Consider the following 26,455-nt stretch of genomic DNA (forward strand, 5'->3'; position numbering starts at 1 on the left):
ACGCCGGTTCAGTCTGAGACATCCACAAGCCGGATACTCAAATGAAACAAGTTTGGGATTTGATGTGGGAAAAGATGAATTACGTGAGAAGTGAAATAATCTAGAGTAAGAAAAGTCCCAGAATGGAAGGGACGGGAACATTAATGAGTCTATTTTTGTGGAGAAATCCAATATTGGACACAGGGTGTTTGAAACAATCCTGAGACAGAACATTACTGTCCAGCTCAGGGACAGGGTTATACAGAGCAGCAGGAACAATGACTGAGGGCCAGAATGAACATGTTCAGTGCCCAATGGGGGCCCAGGATATCCTGTCCCAGTCACTGAGGTGGTCTTGGGTATTTACCCAGCATTCCTCGAAATGGAGAATGTGCCGAGCCCAGACTACAGGTGCCCAGTGCGCAGGCGCGGGACCTGGCTGTATTTGGAGCATGCGCGGTGCGTGTAATGGCGGAGCGGCTGTGGTGAAATGTGTTCCGCCAAACAGCTCCTACTCCGCGGGGCGGAGGGGAATAAAGGACCAGCGGGGAGCCGGGGAGGCTTCAGAAGCACCTGGTGCCCGCCGGAAGCCCGGAATAACAACCGGAATATCGGCGGCTGCAGCCTCGAGGCTTTCTCCCGGTCACAGGCCCAGGGTAACGACGGCCATCTTTGTACAGGAAGGCAGGGTCAGTCCTCCGCCATCTTGGTTCAGTGAGCAGCAAAGCGCATGCGCGGCCATCTTGGTAAAGTAAGAGCTGAGTTATTTTATTCTCACACCTCGGATTTCTCTCATTGTTCTGATCTCCAAAGTGCATCGTCCCAACCTTCTCAACCTGTCCTCATCAGAGAACCCCCTCCTCGCCGGAATCAACCTCTGAACAGCCTCCAGTGTAAGTATATCCTTCCTTAAACACACAGTGTTCCAGGTGTGGTCCCACCAATACCCTGTACACTTGGAGCAGGACTTCTCTGCTTTTTATTCTCTCCCCCTGACAATAAAGGCCAACATTACATTTACCTTCCTGACTACTTCCTGAACCTGCAGACTAACTTTTTGTGTTTTATGCACAAACACCCTCAGGTCTCTCTGTCCTGTAGCACTTTGCAATTTTTCTCCATTTAAATTATAATTTGCTTTTCTATTATTTCTGCCAACGTGGATAACCTCACATTTTCCCATATTATACTCCATCTGACAAATTTTTGCCCACTCATTTACCCTGTCTATATCCCTTTGCAAATTTTGTTTGTCCTCAATTTGCTTTCCCACCCATCTTTGTATCATCAGCAAACTTGGCTATATTACACTTGGTTCTTTTATCCAAGTCATTAATATAGATTGTAAATAGTTGAGGACCTAGCACCGATTCCTGCGGCACCCCACTAGTCACCATTTGCCAACCAGAAAAAGACCCATTTATCCCGACTCTCTGTTTTCTGTTAGTTAACCTATCCTCTATCCATGCTAATATACTGCCCCCAACCCAGTGTGCTTTTATCTTGTGCAGTAATCTCTTATGTCCCACCTTATCAAATGCCTTCTGGGAATCTAAATACACCACATCCACTGGTTCCGCATTATCCATCCGACTCATTATATCCTCAAAGAACTCCAGCAAATTTGTCAAACATGATTTCCCTTTCATGAAGCCATACTGACTCTGCTTGATTGAATCATGCTTTTCCAAATGTCCCACTACTGCTTCCTTAATAATGGTCTCCAGCATTTTCCCAATGACAGATGTTAGGCTAACTGGTCTATAGTTTCCTGCTTTTTGTCTGCCTCCTTTTTTAAATATAGGCGTTACATTTTCGGTTTTCCAATCTGTTGGGACTGCCCCAGAATCCAGGGAATTTTGGTAGATTACAACTAATGTGTCCACTATCTCTGCAGCCACTTCTCTTAAGATCCTACGATGTAAACCATCAGGGCAAGGTGACTTGTCTGCCTTTAGTCCCATTATTTTACCGAGTACTACTTCATTATGAATCGTTATTGTATTAAGTTCTTCCCTCACTATAGCCCCTTGATTATCCACTTTGGTATTACTCTCAGTGACCGAGTGTTTTACTCTAATTAAACTAATCTTGGACTGTTTCTGTCAGATATTAACTCCGGCACGGTCCCAGCAAACACTCCCACTCCCTCGTCCCTCTGATGTTTCTGCAGAATTGCTTTGTGAAGACGGGCTCATGGAGAGAAACACCCTGCACGGAATGATCCCAAATTGAGCATCTCCAAGGGACAAGGCTTGCAGCTTTAATCATTCTCTGTCCTTTCCCCCCAGGCCCAGTTCCTTTGCTCAGATTCTGATAAAAGTAAATTGGGAAAAGTGCACTTTGATTTTTACAGATTGAATTATTGCAGAGAGCTGCGCATGCGCGGTTCAGCCCCACCCTCTGTGTCGTTCCCAGTGAGCAGAAGAGCACATGTGTCCTCCCCTCCCCCAGCCCTGCCTGTGATCGCCATTCACTCAGTGAGCAGAAGAAGATGGTTTAAAACAGCCGGGATTGGAGACACCACGGCCCCGGGGTAAGGCAGCGAGCAGTAGCCTCCTTACAGCAGCGCAGCGCTTTGGGAGTGTGTCCGCAGATGGGCTCAGAAATCGGCATTGAGTCCGGGGGGAGTTCAGGGGGAGTCGGGGGCTGTGTGTAAGAGGCAGAGTGGACCAAGAATCAGTGTCAGTGTGTGGTGTGAGTGGGGGAAGGGAGAGGCCATTCTCGGGCTGTGTGTGGACAGTGTAAGGTAACAGAGAAAGTAAACCAGTCGCTCTTTCAAATCATTGCTGCTTTCTTTCCCTAAACCAGTCGTGAATGTTCCTGATTCAGTTCCAATCTCACCGTGTCTGTAGTTCTTGGACAGTGAGCAGTGGAAACACACCTGTCAGTGAGGATGTGGGGAGTTTCGCAAAGTGCATCTATTGCAGGCACCAGGAGAGGAGTGTGAGAGAAGATATTTTAAAGACCAGTTATATTGTTTCGGTGAGCTGAGTTCTCCAGAACCATGTTGCTGGTGGTTGAGAGATACATTGTCGCTCCCTCATATTCTCCCCCGCATCCATCTCTTAGAACTAATAATGTTCTCGTATTATTATTCTCAGAGCAAAATTCTTCAACCAGCCAGAACAAATGTGAGCTTTCCTCCACCCAGAACACAAGGAACAGTGCAGGCAGCTCCTTCTCACACACAGTAAGTAGATTATCACTCACAGAGTGCAGAGACACAGAACTGGCCTCAATCCTATTGTCACAGACAGCAGAAGCTGTCAGTCCCACAGTGATCCGAAGTGGCAGAGTTACATTGTGAATCTTACAGCCACATGGATCAGTAGAATCACATGCTGTTTCACCATTGAAACAGATCACACTGACAGGTACATTAAACATACACACTCACTTGCCAGAAACTGGCAGGTAGAGAATAAAAGACAATCATCTATCAGAAAAAATGTCCAATGGAATGTATAAACCACACTCGCATATCAGAAGCTGATGGTTACAGAGCAAAAGCCATATTCATGTTTCAGAATCTGACGGATTCAGTATTTAAACCCCCCGAACATACCAGAAGATGACAGGTGCAGAATAAAACCCACATTCCCGTAGCATAGACTGACAGATACACACACCCACATATATGAAAGTGACAGTAACAGAATAAAATCCCCACTTGCATACCAGAGATTGACAGGTAAAGTGTAAATCCCATGTGCACATGTCGGAAAACTGAAAGGCAGTAAGTAAAATTGTTACTTGCATCTCAGAAACTGATCGGGGCAGAGTAAAACCCACACACACACATCAGAAAAAATGACAGAGAAGGCAAAATCTTTATTCACATATCAGAGAAATACAGGTTAAAAGTAAAATTAATTCTCACGTTCACATACTAGAGATTAGCTGATACATAGTAAATTCCACACTCACATAGCAGGAACTGACAGGTACTGTCTAAAACACAATCAAGTAGCAGGAACAAATAGGTACAGTCGAACATAGCAGAAACTGAGAAGCACAGATTATACCTGAACACACAACAAAACCTGACAGTTACAGAAAAATACACACACTTGAATATCAGAGACTGAGTGATATGGTATAAAACCCACACTCACATATCAGAGACTGAGTGATACAGTATAAAACCCACACTCACATATCAGAGGCTGACATATTACAATCCATATTCCCATAACACAAATTGACATACAGTGACATGCCCAGACTCATGAACCAGTAATTGACAGGTACAGGGTAAAGACCTCTCTTTCATTCCAGAAACTGACAGGTACAAAGGAAAGCCCACTCACAATTAAGCAGAAACTGGCAGTTATAGAGTGAGGCCCACAATCACATGTCAGAACGTGACAGGTACAGAATAAAACCCAGATTCCCATAACAGAAATGGAGAGATACAGAGAAAGGACCACACTCATAGCAGAGACAGATAGATATAGAGTAAAACTCAGACTCATTTACCAGAGACCGACCGAGTCAACATAAACACTCACCTCCATAACACAAATTGACAGTTAAAAAGTAAAACGAATACTCTATCAGGAATTGGTGGTACACAGTAAAACAATACTAACATACTGGAGAATGACGGGTATGGAGTAGAGCTCACATTCACATAACAGATGGATAGATACAGCGCAAAATACACATCACACACCAAGAATGGAAAGAAACATAGAAAATAGGTGCAGGAGCAGGCCATTTGGCCCTTCGAGCCTGCACCGCCATTCAATATAATCATGGTTGATCATGCAACTTCAGTACCTCACTCCCGCTTTCTCTCCCTATCCCTTGATCCCCTTAGCCCTCAGGGCCACATCTAACTCCCTCTTGAATATATCCAACGAACTGGACTCCACAACTTTCTGTGATAGAGAATTGCACAGGTTTACCACTCTCTGGGTGAAAAAGTTTCTCCTCATTTCAGTCCGACATGACTTACCCCTTATCCTTAGACTGTGACCCCTGGTTCAGGACTTTCCCAAAATCAGGAACATTCTTCCTGCATCTAACCTGTCCAGTCCTGTCATAATTTTATATGTTTCTATGAGATCCCCTCTCATTCTTCTAAATTCCAGTGAGTGTAAGCCTAGCCGATCCAGTCTTTCTTCATATGTCAGTCCTGCCATGCTGGAAATTAGTCTGGTGAACCTTCACTGCACTCCCTCAATAGCAAGCACGTCCTTGCTCAGATTAAGAGACCAAAACTGCACATCATACTCAAGGTGTGGTCTCACCAAGGCCCTGCACAACTGCAGTAACACCTCCCTGCTCCTACACTCAAATCCTCTCGCTATGAAGGCCAGAATGCCAGTTGCTTTCTTTACTGCCTGCTGGACCTGCATGCCTACCTTCAGTGACTGATGTACCATGACACCCAGGTATCTTTGAACCTCCCCTTTTACTAATCTGTCACCATTCAGGTAATAATCTGCCTTCCTGTTTTTGCCACCAAAGTGAATAACCTCTCATTTATCCACATTTTCCTGCATCTGCCATGCAATTGCCCACTCACCTAACCTGTCCAATTCACCCTTCAGCCTCTTCGCATTCTCCTCACAGCTCACACTGCCACCCAGCTTAGTGTCATCTGCAAACTTGGAGATATTACTTTCAATTCCATCGTCTAAATCATTAATATATATTGTAAATAGCTGGGGTCCCAGCACTGAACCTTGTGGCACCCCACTAGTCACTGCCTGCCATTCTGAAAAGGATCTGTTTATTCCCACTCTTTGCGTCCTGTCTGCCAACCAGTTCTGCCTCCACGTCAGTACATTACACCCAATCCCATGTGCTTTAATTTTGCACACTAATCTCTGGTGTGGGACCTTGTCAAAAGCCTTTTGAAATTCCAAATACACCAAATCCACTGGTTCTCCCTTATCCACTCTACTAGTTACATCCTCAAAAACCTCTAGAAGATTTGTCAAGCATGATTTCCCTTTCATAAATCCATGCTGACTTGGAGCGATCCTGTCACTACTTTCCAAATGCTCTGCTATTACATCTTCAATAATTGATTCCAGCATTTTCCCCACCACTGATGTCAGGCTAACCGGTCTATAATTCCCTGTTTTCTCTCTCCCTCCTTTTTTAAAAAGTGGGGTTACATTAGCTACCCTCCAATCCATAGTAACTGATCCAGAGTCCATGGAATTTTGAAAAATGACCACCAATGCATCCATTATTTCGAGGGCCACTTCTTTAACTACTCTGGGATGCAGACTGTCAGACCCTGGGGATTTATTGGCCTTCAAATCCCATCAGTTTCCCTCCAAGCATTTCCTGACTAATAAGGATTTCCCTCAGTTCCTCCTTCCCGCTAGACCCTCGATCCCCTCATATTTTTGGGAGGTTATTCGTGTCTTCCTCAGTGAAGACAGAACCAAAGTATTTGTTCAGTTGGTCTGCCATTTCCTTGTTCCCCATTATGAATTCGCCTGATTCTGACTGCAAGGGGCCGACATTAGACTTCACTAATCTTTTTCTCTTCACATATCTATAGAAGCTTTTGCAGTCAGTTTTTATGTTCCCTGCAAGCTTACTCTCATATTCTATTTTCCCCCTCCTAATTACACCCTTAGTCCTCCTCTGCTGAATTCTAAATTTCTTCCAGTCCTCAGGTTTGCTGCTTTTTCAGGCCAATTTCTATGCCTCTTCCTTGGATTTAACACTGTCCCTAATTTCCCTTGTTAGCCACGGTTGAGCCACCGTTCCTGTTTTATTTTTTACGCCAGACAGGGATGTACAATAGTTGTAATTCATCCAAGTGATCTTTAAATGTCTGCCATTGCCTATCCACCGTCAACCCTTTAAGTATCATTCGCCAGTTTATCCTATCCAAATCACCCCTCATACCATCGAAGTTTCCTTTAAGTTCCGGACCCTAGTCTCTGAGTTAACTGGGTTGCTCTCCATCTTAATGAAGAATTCTACCATATTATGGTCACTCTTCCCCAAGGAGCCATGCAAGACCAGATTGCTAATTAATCCTCTCTCGTTACACAAAACCCAGTCTAGGATGGCCTGCTCTCTCATAGGTTCCTCGACATATTGGTCTAGAAAACCATCCCTTATACACTCTAGGAAATTTTCCACCACAGTATTGCTACAAGTTTGGTTAGCCCAATCAATATGTAGGTTAAAGTCACCCATGATAACTGCTGTACCCTTATTGCACGCGTCCTTAATTTCCTGTTTGATGCCATCCCCAACCTCCCTACGACTGTTTGGTGGTCTGTACATAACCCCAACTAACATTTTTTGCCCTTTGATGTTTCACAGCTCTACCCATATAGATTCCACATTATCCCAGCCAATGTCCTTCCTTACTATTGCATTAACCTCCTCTTTAACCACTAACGCTACCCCACCTCCTTTTCCTTTCTGGCTATTCTTCCTGAATATTGAATACCCCTGGATGTTATGTTCCCAGCTTTGGTTACTCTGAAGCCATGTCTCTGTAATCCCAATGACATCATATCCGTTAACAGCATTCTGTGCAGTTAATTCATCCACCTTATTACAAATGCTTCTCGCTTTGAGACTCAGAGCCTTCAGGCTTGTTTTTTTAACACTCTTTGTCCTTTTAGAATTATGTTGTAATGTGGCCCTTTTTGATACAGAATGAAACCCACAGGCAATGACCAGAAATTGACAGGTACAGGATAAAATCCACCTCTCGTATCAGAAACTAACATGCGGAGTAAAACCCTCATCCACATACCAGAGGTGGCCAGATAGAGTCAAATCCACACACCCATACCAGACACCCACTATCTAAGAAAATAAGAACATAAGAAGTAGGATCAGGAGTAGGCCATACGGCCCCTCGAGCCTGCTCCGCCATTTAATACCATCATGGCTGATCCGATCATGGACTCAGGACCACTTCCCTGCCCGCTCCCCATAACCCCTTCTTCCCTTATCGGTTAAGACACTGTCTATCTCTGTCTTAAATATATTCAATGTCCCAGCTTACGCAGATCTCTGAGGCAGCGAATTCCACAGGTTTACAACCCTCTGAGAGAAAAAAATTCCTCCTCCTCTCAGTTTTAAATGGGGGGGGCCCTTATTTTAAGTTTATGCCCCCTAGTTCTAGTCTCCCCTATCAGTGAAAACATCCTCTCTGCGACTACGCTGTCAAGCCCCCTCATAATCTTATACGTTTCGAGAAATCACCTTTCATTCATTCTTCTGAATTCAATGAGTAGAGGCCCAACCTCCTCAACATTTTCTCATAAGTCAAGCCCCTCATCTCTGGAATCAACCAACTGAACCTTCTCTCAACTTCCTGCAAAGCAAGTATATCCTTTCATAAATATGGAAACCAAAACTGCACGCAGTATTCCAGGTGTGGCCTCACCAATACCCTGTGTAAATGTAGCAAGACTTCCCTGCTTTTATACTCCAGCCCCTTTGCAATAAAGGAAAAGATTGCATTGGCCTTCCTGATCACGTGCTGTACCTGCATTCTAACCTTTTGTGTTTCATGCACAAGTACCCCCAGGTCCCGTTGGACTGCAGCACTTTGCAATCTTTCTCCATTCAAATAATAACTTGATCTTTGATTTTTTTCAGCCATAGTGCATCACTTCACACTATCCAACATTATACTCCATCTGCCAAATTATTGCCCACTTACTGAGCCTATCTGTGTCCTTTGGCAGATTTTTTGTGTCCTCCTCACACATTGCTTTTCCTCCCATCTTTGTATCATTAGCAAACTTGGCTACTTACATAGAAACAAAGAAAATAGGTGCAGGAGTAGGCCATTCGGCCCTTCTAGCCTGCACCACCATTCAATGAGTTCATGGCTGAACATGCAACTTCAGTACCCCATTCCTGCTTTCTCGCCATACCCCTTGATTCCCCTAGTAGTAAGGACTTCATCTAACTCCTTTTTGAATATATTTAGTGAACTGGCCTCAATAACTTTCTGTGGGAGAGAATTCCACAGGTTCACCACTCTCTGGGTGAAGAAGTTTCTCCTCATCTCAGTCCTAAATGGCTTACCCCTTATCCTTAGACTGTGACCCCTGGTTCTGGACATCCCCACCATTCGGAACAGTCTTCCTGCATCTAACCTGTCTAAACCCATCAGAATTTTAAACATTTCTATGAGGTCCCCTCTCATTCTTCTGAACTCCAGTGAATACAAGCCCAGTTGATCCAGTCTTTCTTAATAGGTCAGTCCCACCATCCAGGGAATCAGTCTGGTGAACCTTCACTGCACTCCCTCAATAGCAAGAATGTCCTTCCTCAAGTTAGGAGACCAAAACTGCACACAATACTCCAGGTGTGGCCACACCAAGGCCCTGTACAACTGTAGCAACACCTCTCTGCCCCTGTACTCAAATCCCCTCGCTATGAAGGCCAACATGCCATTTGCTTTCTTAACCGCCTGCTGTACCTGCATGCAAACCTTCAATGACTGATGTACCATGACACTCGGGTCTCGTCGCATCTCCCATTTTCCTAATCTGTCACCATTCAGATAATAGTCTGTCTCTCTCTTTTTACCACCAAAGTGGATAACCTCACATTTATCCACATTATACTTCATCTGCCATGCATTTGCCCACTCACCAAACCTATCCAAGTTGCTCTGCAGCCTCATAGCATCCTCCTCGCAGCTCACACTGCCACCCAACTTAGTGTCATCCGCAAATTTGGAGATACTACATTTAATCCCCTCTAAATCATTAATGTACAGTGTAAACAGCTGGGGCCCCAGCACAGAACCTTGCAGTACCCCACTAGTCACTGCCTACCATTCTGAAATGTACCCATTTACTCCTACTCTTTGCTTCCTGTCTGACAACCAGTTCTCAATCCATGTCAGCACACTACCCCCAATCCCATGTGCTTTAACTTTGCACATTAATCTCTTGTGTGGGACCTTGTCGAAACCCTTCAGAAAGTCCAAATATACCACATCAACTGGTTCTCCCTTGTCCACTCTACTGGAAACATCCTCAAAAAATTCCAGAAGATTTGTCAAGCATGATTTCCCTTTCACAAATCCATGCTGACTTGGACCTATCATGTCACCTCTTTCCAAATGCGCTGCTATGACATCCATAATAATTGATTCCATCATTTTACCCACTACGATGTCAGGCTGACCATTCTATAATTCACTGTTTTCTCTCTCCCTCCTTTTTTAAAAAGTGGGGTTACATTGGCTACCCTCCACTCCATAGGAACTGATCCAGAGTTAATGGAATGTTGGAAAATGACTGTCAATGCATCCGCTATTTCCAGGGCCACCTCCTTAAGTACTCTGGGATGCAGATCATCAGGCCCTGGGGATTTATCGGCCTTCAATCCCATCAATTTCTCCAACACAATTTCCCGACAAATAAGGATTTCCCTCAGTTCCTCCTTCTTACTAGACCCTCTGACCCCATTTATATCCGGAAGACTGTTTGTGTCCTCCTTCATGTATACCGAACCAAAGTACTTGTTCAATTGGTGTGCCATTTCTTTGTTCCCCGTTATGACTTCCCCTGATTCTGACTGCAGGGGACCTACGTTTGTCTTTACTAACCTTTATCTCTACTAACCTTTATCTCTTTACATATCTATAGAAACTTTTGCAATCCGTCTTAATGTTCCCTGCAAGCTTCTTCTCGTACTCCATTTTTCCTGCCCTAATCAAACCCTTTGTCCTCCTCTGCTGAGTTCTAAATTTCTCCCAGTTCCCAGGTTCACTGCTATTTCTGGCCAATTTGTATGCCACTTCCTTGGCTTTAATACTATCCCTGATTTCCCTTGATAGCCACGGTTGAGCCACCTTCCCTTTTTTTCTTTTTCCGCCAGACAGGAATGTACAATTGTTGTAGTTCATCCATGCGGTCTCTAAATGTCTGCCATTGCCCATCCACAGTCAACTCCTTAAGTATCATTCGCCAATCTATCCTAGTCAATTCACGGCTCATACCTTCAAAGTTACCCTTCTTTAAGTTCTGGACCATGGTCTCTAAATTAACGGTTTCATTCTCCATCCTAATGTAGAATTCCACCATATTATGGTCACTCTTCCCCAAGGGGCCTCGCACAACGAGATTCCTAATTAATCCTCTCTCATTACACAACATCCAGTCTAAGATGGCCTCCCCCCTAGTTGGTTCCTTGACATATTGGTCTAGAAAACCATCCCTTCTGCACTCCAGGAAATCCTCCTCCACTGTATTGCTTGCAGTTTGGTTAGCCCAATCTATGTGCATATTAAAGTCACCCATTATAACTGCTGCACCTTTATTGCATGCACCCCTAATTTCCTGTTTGATGCCCTCCCCAACATCATTACTACTGTTTGGAGGTCTGTACATAACACCCACTAAAGTTTTTTGCCTTTTGTTGTTCTGCAGCTCTACCCATATAGATTCCACATCATCCAAGCTGATGACCTTCATAACTGTTGCATTAATCCCCTCTTTAACCAGCAATGCTACCCCACCTCCTTTTCCTTTTATTCTATCCTTCCTGAATGTTGCATACCCCTGGATGTTGAGTTCCCAGCCCTGATCATCCTGGAGCCACGTCTCTGTAATCCCAATCACATCATATCTGTTAACATCTATTTGCACAGTTAATTCATCCACCTTATTATGGATACTCCTTGCATTAAGACACAAAGCCTTCAGGCTTGTTTTTTTAACACACTTTGTCCTTTTAGAATTTTGCTGTACAGTGGCCCCTCGGTCCCTTCTTCCAAGTCGTTAATATAGATTGTAAATAGTTGGGGTCCCAGCACTGATGCCTGCGGCACCCCACTCATTACTGATTGCCAACCCGAGAATGAACCATTTACCCAGACTCTCTGTTGTCTGTTAGTTCGCCAATCCTCTATCCGTGCTAATATATTCCCCCCAGCCCCGTGAACTTTTATCTTGTGCAGTAACCTTTTATGTGGCACCTTGTCAAATGCCTTCTGGAAGTCCAAATACACCACACCCACTTTATCCACCCTGGCCCATGATGTGAAGTGGAACATAATTCATTGAAAGCACCTCTGACAGTGTTGAGCAGAAACTGACCAAACAAATGTGAAAAATGAATTCCTGAATGTTTGGTATTGTACAAGACAAAAATAGAAAGAATGCATTTCTTCCAAATGTCCAGGCCTGGTCTGAATGATGGATTAGTGATTTTGAGATGAGATAAAATTATAACTTTCGCAAACTGTTTAAAAATAGACTGATATTTGAGGACAAAAATATTTCATTTCAGAATTTTTTTCAACATGGTACAAGCAGCGAAGGAGTTTGATGACGTATGCCATTGCCGAATAGAGAACTGATTTAGTTGGCTACTATTGCATATTTTCGTCTAATTTTTTTAAGTTTTGATTTGCTGTGTATTTCCACCTGTTTTGAATAACACCGAAAATGAAAATAATCATTGCATTTCGGATAAGGGGTAGGCCATTTAGGACTGAGATGAGGAGAAACTTCTTCACTCAGTGAGTTGTTAACCTGTGGAATTCCCTGCCGCAGAGAGTTGTTGAGGCCAGTTCACTGGATATATTCAAGAGGGAGTTAGATATGGCTGTTCCGGTTTCGGGGATCAAGAGGTATGGAGAGAAAGCAGGAAAGGGGTACTGAAGGAATGATCAGCCATGATATTGAATGGTGGTGCAGGCTCGAAGGGCCGAATGGCCTACTCCTGCACCTATTTTTCTATGTTTCTATGTTCGTTACATGCTCAAAGAATTCTAGCAAATTTGTCAAACTTAACTTCCCCGTCATAAATCCATGCTGACTCTGCCTGACCGAATTATGTTTTTCCAAATGTGATGCTAATGCTTCTTTAAGAATGAACTCTTCAACATTTTCCCAACCACAGATGTTCGGGTAACTGGGCTATAGTTTCCTGCTTTTTGTCTGCCTCCTTTTTAACCGAGCGCGGTTCTCGGGCCCCGGGCAACACCGAGCGCGGCTCCCGGGCCCTGGGCAACACCGAGCGCGGCTCTCGGGCCCCGGGCAACACCGAGCGCAGCTCTCGGACCCTGGGCAACACCGAGTGCGGCTCTCGGGCCCCGGGCAACACCGAGTGTGGCTCTCGGGCCCCGGGCAACACCGAGTGCGGCTCTCAGTCCCCGGGCAACACCGAGTGCGGCTCTCGGTCCCCGGGCAACACCGAGTGTGGCTCTCAGTCCCCGGGCAACACCGAGTGTGGCTCTCGGTCCCCGGGTAACACCGAGCGCGGCACTCGGGCCCCGGGCAACACCGAATGCGGCTCTCGGGCCCCGGGCAACACCTAGTGCGGCTCTCGGTCCCCGGGCAAAACCGAGTGTGGCTCTCAGTCCCCGGGCAACACCGAGTGTGGCTCTCGGTCCCCGGGTAACACCGAGCGCGGCACTCGGGCCCCGGGCAACACCGAGTGTGGCTCTCAGTCCCCGGGCAACACCGAGCGCGGCACTCGGGCCCCGGGCAACACCGAGCGCGGCTCTCGGGCCCCGGGCAACACCGAGCGCGGCTCTCGGGCCCCGGGCAACACCGAGTGTGGCTCTCGGGCCCCGGGCAACACCGAGTGTGGCTCTCAGTCCCCGGGCAACAACGAGTGCGGCTCTCGGGCCCCGGGCGGCGCCGGGCGTGGCTCTCGGGCCCCGGGCAACACCGAGCGCGGCACTCGGGCCCCGGGCAACACCGAGTGCGGCTCTCGGGCCCCGGGCAACACCGAGTGCGGCTCTCGGGCCCCGGGCAACACCTAGTGCGGCTCTCGGTCCCCGGGCAACACCGAGTGCGGCTCTCGGGTCCCGGGCGGCGCCGGGCGTGGCTCTCGGGCCCTGGGCAACACCGAGCGCGGCTCTCGGGCCCCGGGCGGCGCCGGGCGTGGCTCTCGGGCCCTGGGCAACACCGAGTGCGGCTCTCGGGCCCCGGGCGGCGCCGGGCGTGGCTCTCGGGCCCTGGGCAACACCGAGCGCGGCTCTCGGGCCCCGGGCGGCGCCGGGCGTGGCTCTCGGGCCTCGGGCAACACCGAGCGCGGCTCTCGGGCCCCGGGCGGCGCCGGGCGTGGATCTCGGGCCCTGGGCAACACCGAGCGCGGCTTTCGGGCCCCGGGCGGCGCCGGGCGTGGCTCTCGGGCCCCGGGCAACACCGAGTGTGGCTCTCGGGCCCCGGGCGGCGCCGGGCGCGGCTCTCGGGCCCCGAGTCAGAGCCACCGGGCCCAGCCCCTCCTCCACACCAGGAAAACAACAACTTACATTTATACAGCAGGCCCAGCAATTCCCAGCCGCTCTGTATCAGGTGGGCGCTGGATGTGGAAGTCACTCACTGGCCTCCTGTGTGGGTTTGTTTGTTACACCAGTTTGAGCTGGATGGAGAGGGGGAGAAGCTGCTGGGTTTCTCCTCCAGTACTTCTGGGTCCAGTGGGACCAACAATTTCCCATGTGGGTCTGTCGAGGGAGGTGTGTTCCCTTCCCTGAAGGACAGCAGTGATCCAGATGTGTTTTTACGACAATCCGGCGGCTTTCATTGTCACTTTTTTCTCGTGCCGGCCCCACACAGACTCATTCAGCTCAATTTCACAACCTGCCTTTGTGTTTTTGTGGGTTCTCTCTCACACTCACTTTTCCTGTTTGAAATTCACTTTACAGGGTGTTAAAAGGGGAGGATTTGTAGACTGGAAGCTCAAACCAAACATCACCTCAAGATCTGACAGAGTCACTCGGTACATCGGGACTGGAATATCATCAGCTTTTGACCATGGAAGCAGAAGGACCCGTTCACAGTGGGGAGAAATGGTACACGTGCTCTGTGTGTGGGAAGGGATTCATTCGATCATCCGACCTGCTGAGACACCAGCGAGTTCACAGTGGGGAGAGACCATTCACCTGCTCTGAGTGTGACAAGGGATTCTCTCTGTCAGGCAACCTGCTGAGACATTAGCGAGTTCACAAGTGACTGCAGGGGTTGGATTCTGCTGTTATTCACATCCCGGACTGAATCGTGATCATTCTGACAGTTGGGGTTTATAACTCCTGTAACACTGATGTTAATAACTCCTGAAATCGACTGGAGTTTAATATTTGGGATAAAGACACATAAATTAGTTTTGCTTTCAACACATTGCTGTGGATTTTTGTCTTTCCCACCTGAGTGTTTAGCATCACCTGGCTGGAGCTGAGAAAGGACAATCTGTGGGGAGGATCTTACGGGGAGATCAGAATTTCAGCCTGGACACAGTCCTTCAGGGCCACACACAGATCTCATTCATCTCAACTCCAATGTGTATTGGCCCAACCTACTCAACCATAAGTCAATCCCCTCATCTCTGGAATCAACTCTGGAATCTGCAGCAGACATGAGCAAGGACTTGAGGCTTATTAAAAGACACATATTTCATTACAGACAAGGTTAGACTGGGAGAAATGTTCAGTTAGATCATAAGAAATAGTAGCAGGAGTAGGCCATTTGGCCCCTCGGGCCTGCTCCGCCATTCAATAAGATCATGGCTGATCTGATCATGGACTCAGTTCCACTTCCCTGCCCACTCCCCATAACCCTTTACTCTCTTATCGCTCAAAAATCTGTCTATCTCCGCCTTAAATATATTCAAAGACCCAGCCTCCACACCTCTCCTTGGCAGAGAATTCCACAGATTTACAACCCTCAGAGAAGAAATTCCTTGTCTCAGTTTTAATTGGGTGGCCCATTATTCTAAGACGATGTCCCCTAGTTTTAGTTCCCCGTGTAAGTGGAAATATCCTCTCTGCATCCACCTATCAAGCCTCCTCATTATCTTATATTTTGATAAAATCATCTCATTCTTCTGAACTCCAATGTGTTTAGGCCCAATCTACTCAAGCTATCTTTATAAGTCAATCCCCTCATCTCCGAAACAACCTAGTGAACCTTCTCTGAACTACCTCCAATGCAGGTCTATCCTTCCTTAAATACAGAGACCAAAATACAGAGTCCATTACAGGCAACATGCCAATCAAACCAGCAGCACACTGGCACCTTAACAGTGTCTCATTGGCCGACAGGCTTTTCTTTAATAGATTTGCTGAGTGGATATAAACTTAAACCAGGTTTACAGGCGTGATGCTCTATTCACATATTGAAGGTAGAAGAGATGCTGTGGGGTACATGCTAAGTCCAGTAGCTGAAAGTGATTAACAGACTGGGTTTTGTGTTTACTGATCCCAGGCGTGTTACCAATACCAGCAAAATCGAAGCCCATGGAACAGTGAGGAGGATGGTGATAGACTTCAGAAAGTGTGACAGACTGGTGGAATGGGCAGACATGTGGCAGATGAAACTTAACGTAGAAAAGTTCAAAAATGATACATTTTGGCAGGAAGAAAGAGGAGAGGAAATATAAACTAAAGGGTACAATTGTAAAGGGGTGTGTGAACAGAGAGACCCAGGAGTATATGTGCACCAATCACTGAAGGTGGCAGCACAGGTTGAGAAAGTGGTTACAAAGACTGACAGGATCCTAGGCTTCATGAATAGAGGTATCGAGTACAGAAGTGTGGATATTATGTTGAACCCACGTAAAACTCTGGTTCGCCCTCAACTGGAGTATTGTGTCCAATTCTGGTTCATCATCATCATCATAGGCAGTCCCTCGGATCGAGGAAGACATGTTTCCACTCTAAAAATGAGTCCTTAGGTGGCTGAATAGTCCAATACGAAGCCACAGTCCCTGTCACAGGTGGGACAGATAGTCGTTGAGGGAAGGGGTGGGTGGGACAGGTTTGCTGCACGCTCTTTCTGATGCCTGCGGTTGATTTCTGCATGCTCTCGACGATGAGACTCGAGGTGATCAACGCCCTCCCGGATGCACTTCCTCCACTTCGGGCGGTCTTTAGCCAGGGACTCCTAGGTGTCGATGGGGATGTTGTACTTTATCAGGGAGGCTTTGAGGGTGACCCTGTAACGTTTCCTCTGCCCACCTTTGGCTCGTTTGCTGTGAAGAAGATCTGAGTAGAGTGCTTGCTTTGGGAATCTCGTGTCTGGCATGCGAACAATGTGGCCTGTGCAGCGGAGATGATGAAATGTGGTCCGTGCATCAATGCTGTGGATGTTGGCCTGGCCGACGACACCAACATTGGTGCATCTGTCCTCCCAGGGAATTTGTAGGATCTTGCGGAGACCTCAGTGGTGTTATTTCTCCAGCAATTTGAGGTGTCTACTGTACATAGTCCATGTCTCTGAGGGTGGGTATTACTACAGCCCTGTAGACCATGAGCTTAGTGGTAGATTTGAGGGCGTGGTCTTCAAACACTCTTTTCCTCAAGCGGCTGAAGGCTGCACTGGATGCGGTGTTGAATCTTGTCGTCAATGTCTGGTCTTGTTGATAAGAGGTTCCCGAGGTATGGGAAATGGTCCACATTGTCCAGGGCCGCGCCATAGATTTTGATGACTGCGGAGGGTGGGTGGATGGAGTGCTGTGCGGCGAGGACAGACTGGTAGAGGACCTCGGGCTTACAGATGTTTAGTGTAAGGCCCATGCTTTGGAACGCCTCAGTAAATACGTTGAATATGACTTGAAGTTCAGCCTCTGTATGTTCACAGACGCAGGTATTGTCCGCATACGGTAGCTCAACGACAGAGATTGGAGTGGTCTTGGACCTGGCCTGGAGACAACGAAGGTTGAACAGGTTGCCACTGTTTCTGTAGTTTAGTTCCATTCCAGCGGGGAGCTTGTTGACTGAACTGGAGCAATTCTGGCTTCCGCATTTTAGTAAGTATACAAAGGCCTTTTGAGAGCGTGCAGAAAAGTTTTACAAGAATGATTCCAGGGATGAGGGACTTCAGTTACGTGGATAGTCTGGAGAAGTTGGGGTTCTCAGAACAGAGAAGATTGAGAGGAGATTTGACAGAGGTGTTCAAAATCATGAGGGGTCTGGACAGAGTAGCTAGTGTGGGATTAGTAGAAGCTCTTGCAGGCAGCCGGCATGGCCTCCTTCCATGTTGTAACCAGTCTCTGATTTTAAGATGATGAAAAGTGTGTTGCCCAAAATGTTCCATCTCCCGGGCACTCGGACCCAGTTGGGAACAGAGACTCTGAAGTCCCGCCCACTCTCTGTTCCCAAACCAAGATGGCCACGCATGCGCCCTGATCCCGCCCTGTGCAAGATGGCGGCCAGTGACCCCGCTCACCCTGGCATGTCAGCACGGGGCCTGTGGGCTCTAATTTGGGGCCTGAGATTTATTCTGTGTCTAAGCCGTGCTGTACCTGCCCTGGTAGTGTTCGATGGGACAGTGCAGAGGAAGCATTTTAATACATACGAAAAATGACGGAGAGGTAAACACCATCTGGTCCATCAAGCCTGTCCCACAAAATTGCAATATATCACAGCGTATACACTCCACTCCACCCGAGTCCATGTGATCTCCTGGGAGAGGCAAAAATACAGATTTAAAAAAAAACCTAGGACAATTTGTTTTACCCAGATCACTGTCTGAACTCACTGGGCCCCCGGATTACAAACGTTCTGTTCTCACTGGGCCCCTGGGTTCCATACTGTCTGATCTCACTGGGCCACGGTTTACACACTGGACGCAGTGAGATCAGGCATTGTGTAACCCAGAGGCCCATTGAGAACAGGCTGAGTGCACCTGGGCAGGACCGGAACCAATGTCCTAGTGGGAGGGTTTGCTAGTGCTGTTGTGGAGGAGTTAAACTAATATGGCAGGGGGATGGGAACCAATGCAGGGAGACAGAGGGAAACACAAAGGAGGCAAAAGCAAAAGACAGAAAGGAGATGAGGAAAAGTGGAGGGCAGAGAAACCCAAGGCAAAGAACAAAAAGGGCCACTGTACAGCAAAATTCTAAAAGGACAAAGGGTGTTAAAAAAAACAAGCCTGAAGGCTTTGTGTCTTAATGCAAGGAGTATCCGCAATAAGCTGGATAAATTAACTGTGCAAATAGATGTGAACAAATATGATGTGATTGGGATTACGGAGACGTGGCTCCAGGATGATCAGGGCTGGGAACTCAACATTCAGGGGTATTCAACATTCAGGAAGGATAGAATAAAAGGAAAAGGAGGTGGGGTAGCATTGCTGGTTAAAGAGATTAATGCAATAGTTAGGAAAGACATTAGCTTGGATGATGTGGAATCTATATGGGTAGAGCTGCAGAACACCAAAGGGCAAAAAACGTTAGGAGGAGTTGTGTACAGACCACCAAACAGTAATAGGGATGTTGGGGAGGGCATCAAACATGAAATTAGGGGTGCATGCAATAAAGGTGCAGCAGTTATAATGGGTGACTTTAATATGCACATAGATTGGGCTAGCCAAACTGGAAGTAATAAAGTGGAGGAGGATTTCCTCGAGTGCATAAGGGATGGTTTTCTAGACCAATATGTTGGGAGGCCATCTTAGACTGGGTGTTGTATAATGAGAGAGGATTAATTAGCAATCTCATTGTGCGAGGCCCCTTGGGGAAGAGTGACCATAATATGGTAGAATTCTGCATTAGGATGGAGAATGAAACAGTAAATTCAGAGACCATGGTCCAGAACTTAAAGAAGGGTAACTTTGAAGGTATGAGGCGCGAATTGGCTAGGATAGATTGGCGAATGATACTTAAGGGGTTGACTGTGGATGGGCAATGGCAGACATTTAGAGACCGCATGGATGAATTACAACAATTGTACATTCCTGTCTGGCGTAAAAATAAAAAAGGGAAGGTGGCTCAACCGTGGCTATCGAGGGAAATCAGGGATAGTATTAAAGCCAAGGAAGTGGCATACAAATTGGCCAGAAATAGCAGCGAACCTGGGGACTGGGAGAAATTTAGAACTCAGCAGAGGAGGACAAAGGGTTTGATTAGAGCAGGGAAAATGGACTACAAGAAGAAGCTTGCAGGGAACATTAAGGCGGATTGCAAAAGTTTCTATAGGTATGTAAAGAGAAAAAGGTTAGTAAAGACAAACGTAGGTCCCCTGCAGTCAGAATCAGGGGAAGTCATAACGGGGAACAAAGAAATGGCAGACCAATTGAACAAGTACTTTGGTTCGGTAATAACTAAGGAGGATACAAACAACCTTCCGGATATAAAAGTGGTCAGAGAGTCTAGTAAGGAGGGGGAACTGAGGGAAATATATTATTAGTCGGGAAATTGTGTTGGGGAAATTGATGAGATTGAAGGCCGATAAATTCCAGGGCCTGATGGACTGCATCCCAGAGTACTTAAGGAGGTGGCCTTGGAAATAGCGGATGCATTGACAGTCATTTTCCAACATTCCATTGACTCTGGATCAGTTCCTATGGAGTGGAGGGTAGCCAATGTAACCCCACTTTTTAAAAAAGGAGGGAGAGAGAAAACATGCAATTATAGACCGGTCAGCCTGACCTCAGTAGTGGGTAAAATGATGGAATCAATTATTAAGGATGTCATAGCAGTGCATCTGGAAAATGGTGACATGATAGGTCCAAGTCAGCATGGATTTGTGAAAGGGAAATCATGCTTGACAAATCTTCTGGAATTTTTTGAGGATGTTTCCAGTAAAGTGGACAAAGGAGACCCAGTTGATGTGGTATATTTGGACTTTCAGAAGGCTTTCGACAAGGTCTCACACAAGAGATTAATGTGCAAAGTTAAAGCACATGGGATTGGGGGTAGTGTGCTGACGTGGATTGAGAACTGGTTGTCAGACAGGAAGCAAAGAGTAGGAGTAAACGGGTACTTTTCAGAATGGCAGGCAGTGACTAGTGGGGTGCCGCAAGGTTCTGTGCTGGGGCCCCAGCTGTTTACATTGTACATTAATGATTTAGACGAGGGGATTAAATGATGTATCTCCAAATTTGCGGATGACACTAAGTTGGGTGGCAGTGTGAGCTGCGAGGAGGATGCTATTAGGCTGCAGACTGACTTGGATAGGTTAGGTGAGTGGGCAAATGCATGGCAGATGAAGTATAATGTGGATAAATGTGAGGTTATCCACTTTGGTGGTAAAAAGAGAGGGACAGACTATTATCTGAATGGTGACAGATTAGGAAAAGGGAAGGTCCAACGAGACCTGGGTGTCATGGTACATCAGTCATTGAAGGTTAGCATGCAGGTACAGCAGGCGGTTAAGAAAGCAAATGGCATGTTGGCCTTCATAGCGAGGGGATTTGAGTACAGGGGCAGGGAGGTGTTGCTACAATTGTACAGGGCCTTGGTGAGGCCACACCTGGAGTATTGTGTACAGTTTTGGTCTCCTAACTTGAGGAAGGACATTCTTGCTATTGAGGGAGTGCAGCGAAGATTCACCAGACTGATTCCCGGGATGGCGGGACTGACCTATCAAGAAAGACTGGATCAACTGAGCTTGTATTCACTGGAGTTCAGAAGAATGAGAGGGGACCTCATAGAAACGTTTAAAATTCTGACGGGTTTAGACAGGTTAGATGCAGGAAGAATGTTTCCAATGATGGGGAAGTCCAGAACCAGGCGTCACAGTCTGAAAATAAGGGATAAGCCATTTAGGACCGAGATGAGGAGAAACGTCTTCACCCAGAGAGTGGTGAACCTGTGGAATTCTCTACCACAGAAAGTAGTTGAGGCCAATTCACTAAATATATTCAAAAGGGAGTTAGATGAAGTCCTTACTACTCGGGGGATCAAGGGTTATGGCGAGAAAGCAGGAAGGGGGTACTGAAGTTTCATGTTCAGCCATGAACTCATTGAATGGCGGTGCAGGCTAGAAGGGCTGAATGGCCTGCTCCTGCACCTATTTTCTATGTTTCTATGTTTCTAGTCGAGTGACCCTTTCCAGAACCTCAATATCACCCACCATGTGAGGAGACCAAAACTGGACACAGTATTCCAAGTGTGGCCTGACTAAGGTCTTGTACTCAGACAAAACAGTACTCCTTGTCTTATACTGAATTGTCCTATGGATATACTCCAACACCCTATTTGCTCTAACTGTCGCTGCACTGCATTGCTCGTGTACCTTTAAGGATGTATTCACTAGAATGTTGAAATCTCTTTCTATCTCCACCATCTTTAATGCCTTTCCCTGGGGGGTGTATGAATGTTGAGCATTTGCCCTGCCCAAATGCATAACACTGAACTTATCTAAGTTATACATAATTTTCCAGTCATGAGGCCAGTGTCCCAACACTTCAAGATCTGCCTGAATCAGACGAGCCTCTTCTACAGTTCGAGCACTCGCACAGATCTTGGTATCATTTCAAAATTGTGCCCCAACCCCAAAATCCAGATCATTAATAAAAATAGGGAAAAGCAACAGTCCCAAAACTGATCCCTGCAGGACACCACTGGTGACTGGTCTCCAAACAGATCCAAATCCATCAAAAACTGCTCTTTACCTACATCCTGCCGGCCAGTTCTGTATCCAGCTCAATATATTATCAGTACCAGAGGCTCCGATATTATAGAGAAGCCTCTTGTGTGGTACCTTGTCAAAAGGTTTTTGGAAATCTAAGTAGACAAAAAATATAATTCGAGTTGTGAGACATGAACTCTTTATAATGGGTTGTGGTGTCCCTAATATGTCCCTCCCGATCCAAGTATTCATATATTGCATCCCTTATGATTCTTTCAATCATCTTACCTATTACTGATATTAATCTGATGGGCCTCTGGTTACCCGGGTCTGCCTTGTCACATTTTTATTAAAATGGGGACTTCATTAGCATCCTTCCAATCTGTAGGAACTATTTCAGAGTGAGCTATTAAACATACATGCCAGGGGCTCGCACAACACAAGTCCCATCACCCAGAGGACCCTCACACTGCACATGTCCCATCTCCCGGAGGACCCTCACACAGCACAGGTCCCATCTCCCGGAGGACCCTCACACAGCACATGTCCCATCTCCCGGAGGACCCTCACACAGCACATGTCCCATCTCCCGGTGGACCCTTGAATGGATATCCTCCAGTTCGGCTGCTCTATCTCTTTTTAAGTTCTGAATGTTTTCTAAAACAATATGCTTATCTATGTTAATGTTACTGATAAAAGTATTGTTAGTAAATTCTAATATTTGAGATGATGTTAAAGGGTGAAGACTGATGCAAAGTACTCACTAATATTCCCACCATACTTAGTGAGTCCTGTGTAACCTGTCCTTGAACACCCTAAAGTGGCCCAATACAGACTTTGATAGTTCTCAGACTCTGCACATAACTGAAAAAGCTCTGCCCATGACGGCCAGTTGTCTACAATCCTTTTATTCCCAGAGACTTTTTCCTGATTGAACAGCAGCCTTCGTTTTCTTTAGTTGTTCCTTGTATTCCCCCTATTTATTTAAGGTTAAATTATTTAATTTATGGAAACTTTTCTGTTTACATCTTTGTACAGAGCCAGTCGGCCACCTCGGCTTTTTCTTACCACATTTCTGTCTTTTAATTTTGACTACGTTTGTTAATCACATTTTTAAACTTGTTCTTAAAACCTTTCCATTTATATCCAACATCGGTCACATCACCACCGAGGAGGGTTGACCAATTTACCTGTTACAATCCTCTGCCAGTTTGGAGAAGTTTGCCCTGAAATGCGGTCCGTGTCGCAGGGTCTCAGTCCCTTTGGTTCTCCCGGCCAATCGGGACGGTATAATGTGATCAGTGTTGCCCAGATGTTCCCCACACAGAGGCCTGATCCCAGGTCAGGCTCACTACTAAACACCAGATCCAATCTCTGGTTTTCCCCAGTGACTGCATTAACATGTTGTGTCAGGAAACAGTGCTGTATATTGTCACTCAATCTTTCAGCTGCACTGCCCCCAGCAGCAGGTAAAGGCCCGTGGCCCTGAATGTCAGGCCAATGACAATGATCTTTCCTCAGCTCCATTCTCTCTCTCTCTCCCCCCACACACACTGCCTGAGCTCTCAGGCTGACTGCTCCCAGCACCTTCTCTCTTTATTCTCTTACATTGCAGCATTCCCGCTGCTGGGCTCAGCGGCTATGTGGGTGGGGCCCTGACCCCTCACATGGTGGGCGGGACCATGTCCCTCGCGTTGTGTGGGCGGGGCTGTGACCTGACACACAGTGAGCGGTCCCTCTCTCAGACAGGAATTGAGAGCGAGTTGGATGTCCATTGTTGTCTCTCCGGACACAGAGAGAGCCCCAGACAGTGGGAGGGGGAGGGAGAAACCCCTTGTTAATCAGTGTCATTAAAGCTGGCCAACGCTCCAGGGAAGTTGCTGAGTGTCTGAGCTGAATATTTTGTCTGTCAGCTCTTTCTCTGCCTGAGGTGTCACTGAGAGAAAGCAAAACACGAGGGACAGGCAGGCAGGTGGAGACTGGGCGGGTGTGTCCTGGATGGGCTTCAGCCAGGAATATAAAGGAATGGGCAGTGATTGTAGATAGCGGAGAAAGCATGCTGGCCTTCATAGCGAGAGGATTTGAGTATAGGAGCAGGGAGGTCTTACTGCAGTTGTCCAGGGCCTTGGTGAGACCACACCTGGAATATTGTGATCAGTTTTAGTCTCCTAATCTGAGGAAGGTCATTCTTGCTATTGAGGGAGTGCAGCGAAGGTTCACCAGACTGAGTCCGGGGATGGCAGGACTGACATATGAGGAAAGACTGGATCGGCTAGGCTTATCCTCACTGGAATTTTGAAAAATGAGAGGCGATCTCATAGAAACATAAAATTCTGATGGAATTGGACAGGGTAGATTCAGGAAGAATGTTCCCGATGTTGGGGAGTCCAGAACCAGGGGACATAGTCTAAGGATAAGGGGTAAGCCATTTAGGACCGAGATGAAGATAAACTTCTTCACCCAGAGAGTGGTGAACCTGTGGAATTCTCTACCACAGAGAGTTGTTGAGGCCAGTTCACTAAATATCTTCAAAAGGGAGTTCCATGTGGCCCTTAGGGCTAAAGGGATCAATGGGTATGGAGAGAAGGCAGGGGTGGGGTACTGAGGTTCAATGATCAGCCATGATCTTATTGAATGGCGGTGCAGGCTAGTACGGCTGAATGGCCTGCTCCTGCACCTATTTTCTATGTTTCTATCTTTAATATGTGACCTACTCCTGGAAAATGCACGGCCAGTATATGAGGAGTCTCCAACCGCGGAATATGGAATTATTTTTACTTGAATGTTTTGTTTCGACCAGTAACTACAAGGTAGGTTAACATCGCACTCTATTTCACACCGATAATATTGTTCTCATTTTCTGTCCTGATTAGATGTCCCGGTGAATGTAGGAGTGCTTGAGAAAATTCCAGCTGTGGACCTAACAGGGATTGTAGACTGAGGAACAACACCAGGTGAACCAGCCCAGGATTGTGAGAGAAAACTATTGATTCAAAGAGCTTTCATACATCGATAGGGGCGAAAGGTAAGAGAGAGTCCCATTGATTCAGATACACCCTGGTCCGTGGGGATAGACTGGGGAGAAAGGTCAGAGAGAGTCCCATTAACTCAGATACACACTGGTCCTGGGGGACTGGGGAGAAAGGTCAGCGACAGTCCCATTGACTCAGATACACACTGCTGCTGGGAATAGACTGGGGAGAAAGGTCAGAGAGAGTCCCATTGACTCAGATACACTCTGGTCCTGGGGGTCTGGGGAGAAAGGTTAGAGAGAGTCCCATTGACTCAGATAAACACTGGTCCTGGGGATAGACTGGGGAGAAAGGTCAGAGAGTCCCATTGACTCAGATAAACACTGGTCCTGGGGATAGACTGGGGAGAAAGGTCAGAGAGAGACCCATTGACTCAGATAAACACTGGTCCTGGGGATAGACTGGGGAGAAAGGTCAGAGAGAGTCCCATTGACTCAGATAAACACTGGTCCTGGAGGTCTGGGGAGAAAGGTCAGAGAGAGTCCCATTGACTCAGATAAACACTGGTCCTGGGGGTCTGGGGAGAAAGATCAGAGAGTCCCATTGACTCAGATAAACACTGGTCCTGGGGATAGACTGGGGAGAAACGTCAGAGAGAGTCCCATTGACTCAGATAAACACTGGTCCTGGGGGTCTGGGGAGAAAGATCAGAGAGTCCCATTGACTCAGATAAACACTGGTCCTGGGGATAGACTGGGGAGAAACGTCAGAGAGAGTCCCATTGACTCAGATAAACACTGGTCCTGGGGATAGACTGGGGAGAAAGGTCAGAGTGAGTCCCATTGACTCAGATAAACACTGGTCCTGGGGATAGACTGGGGAGAAAGATCAGAGAGAGTCCCATTGACTCAGATAAACACTGGTCCTGCGGGACTGGAGAAAGATCAGAGAGAGTCCCATTGACTCAGATAAAAACTGGTCCTGGGGATAGACTGTGGAGAAAGATCAGAGAGAGTCCCATTGACTCAGATAAACACTGGTCCTGGGGGACTGGAGAAAGATCAGAGAGAGTCCCATTGACTCAGATAAACACTGGTCCTGAGGATGGACTGGGGAGAAAGGTCAGAGAGAGTCCCAATCCACGTCACTTTATCAATATTTATCTAATTTTCTGTCTCGCATAATTTGATCTCGGGTAAATGATGGAGTGACAGAAAAAGGTCTGCAGCTG

General features: G+C 46.8%; 1 long non-coding RNA gene across 2 annotated transcripts; it reads left to right on the top strand.

Annotated features, from left to right (window-relative positions):
• Nucleotides 1-538: 538 nt before the first annotated feature.
• Nucleotides 539-25,210, top strand: LOC139255447 (uncharacterized). Of its 2 annotated transcripts, XR_011592049.1 has the most exons (4): nt 539-872; nt 3,084-3,172; nt 14,609-14,755; nt 25,126-25,210. It is a non-coding gene; the product is annotated as an uncharacterized lncRNA (long non-coding RNA). The 2 variants fall into 2 exon arrangements; XR_011592048.1 differs by lacking the exon at nt 25,126-25,210 and having other exon boundaries at nt 14,609-15,078.
• Nucleotides 25,211-26,455: the final 1,245 nt, after the last annotated feature.

This window comes from Pristiophorus japonicus, unplaced genomic scaffold (assembly GCF_044704955.1).
Source record: "Pristiophorus japonicus isolate sPriJap1 unplaced genomic scaffold, sPriJap1.hap1 HAP1_SCAFFOLD_61, whole genome shotgun sequence".
Lineage (NCBI taxonomy): Eukaryota > Metazoa > Chordata > Chondrichthyes > Pristiophoridae > Pristiophorus > Pristiophorus japonicus.